The sequence below is a fragment of the Protopterus annectens genome, chromosome 9.part0 (genome assembly GCF_019279795.1).
Source record: "Protopterus annectens isolate FY-2018-M chromosome 9.part0, PAN1.0, whole genome shotgun sequence".
NCBI classification, from domain to species: domain Eukaryota; kingdom Metazoa; phylum Chordata; order Ceratodontiformes; family Protopteridae; genus Protopterus; species Protopterus annectens.
The window spans coordinates 865,967,864-865,969,965 of NC_056743.1; positions in this window are offsets into that span (position 1 = coordinate 865,967,864).

A 2,102-nucleotide genomic window follows, 5' to 3' on the forward strand; every position below is an offset into this window, starting at 1 on the left:
TCTGTGTGGAGTCTGCATGTCCTCCCCGCGGTTGGGCAGCATTCGAAAGACATGTGTAAGTGGGCGTGCTTTGATTGAAGGTTGGACGTCGAGCTGGCACCTCGGCGTTCGTGAAAATCTACTGCCAATCATTAGCGGACCGGAGTTCCACTGTGGCGACCCCTAACTGGGAAAAGACAAAAGACAAACAAACTGGGATACAATTCAGTTTAAAATCTATTATTTAATTAATAATACAAATTACTACAACTTCTACAAAGCAACTAATTAATAAAATGCTTAACTAAAACTTGCCTATTGTCATATTCCTTTTGTCAGGGTTTCCCTTCTGGGGTCTTTATTAGAACATCGAATATTTAACAGTTCGAATCACTAAAGGTCGACCTTTAGTGATCGAACTGTGAAAACATCGAATGTTCAGAAAAAAAATAAAACAACAACAAAAAAAAAAAAACTAAACAGTGTAGGCAGGTGGGGCAAGCCTCTTCTGCATGGAGAACAAGAATCTGCCAGATGGACAACACAAGGGGCAGTATACATCCTGTAAGCTATAGTGAAATTAGGGTAATAAATTTTTGTTTAATTGTTCATCTCACATTACGGACTCTCATTCTCCCATGTGGTATCAAAAGCTAAACCACATGTTCCTGGCTTTCTACTACTGCCACCTGTAACAGTCTTATGTAACAGATGGAGTAGGAAAATATTGCAGATCCTCTGTTTGAACTTGAATAAGGCAGAATTCAAAGTAATAGATGTGATGACATTATACAAATAGTAGAAATGTAGCTCGCAGTCACAACGTTTGCTCTGGTGACTTAGTTTTCTTTTGTGCCAGAGCTATTCCTTTTCCTTATCCCTAACCATGCACTGTTGTTATATTCCTGCTTGAATATTCCTGTTGCCTCTTATGGATCTCTGAGGCCCCTAGAAAAAGTTAAAGGCTTCCTGCTAGCCAATGTTTTATACATGCATGTATGGTACACACACACACACACACACACATATATATATATATATATATATATATATATATATATATATATATATGCATCTATCTAAAGAGAGAGATGACCAGCTCACCTACCTACCCTGCTAGCACATACTCACAAACAGAAACACACACATGCATGTGCAAATAAACAGAAGCATCATCACATGAACCATGGTCTCTGAGTATGATCCTGGGTTTCCTTGTTTTGCTGAATGTTGACATGTTGGGTGTTTATTTACCTCTGAGTAAATTGGACAGTAGACTTCTGAGAGTTTAATGTTAATATTTTACTCATGAATGCATTTCTAAATCAGCTTGTTTTATGAAGGTACACATGTTTGAGCTATTATAGCTTGTCTGGCACTTATTGCAAATGAGTAAGGCTATGAACTGTTAACTGCTGATTTGCTTTTTCTAGTACAGGGTTTGATCCCCTCAGCCTTCATTTGTCCTCTGTGTGACTCTGGTGCAGTCACTTCAAAAGACCGTACTGGGTTGTCAGATACATTTTCAATACATCGGAGTTTCAAGGGAAGAGTAGTTTACTGTTTCTCATGCTATATCTGTTTTCAGTGTGAGAGTATTTTGTTTTCATAACAAATGGCTGTCATTGTTTTTGCAGTAAAATTTGAAATGACTTTTAAATTAAATCAAAATCTCTGATCAGGGCAAAACAGGTCCAACGTGTTCTTGAATATGTGTTAATAGATTGTTTCTCTTCTGACTTTTGTGCCCTTCTCTTACTTCTGTTACAATATCATTTGTTATGTTGCAGCATAGTGACACTGCAAACCATATTCTTCAGCACCACAAATGTAGCTATTCTTTTTCCATTTATATTGCTAGGATATGTAAAATATGCAAATAATTAGACTGTGGCATTTATTGTTTTTTCACAGGGGAATGGTCTTTTGCATTTAACAATAGATTGTCGGTGAATCGTTATCATGCAATTTTTTTGGTCTTTAGGTGTTCTTTTTGCCCTACTAGCTAACTAATGTGCCCCTACTGTACTCCAATAAGACAGGAAGCATGGAACCATCACTGATGATGCAGTTTCTACATGTGGTTTTCATCTGTATGGGTAATCCTAATGTCTGCTATTAAT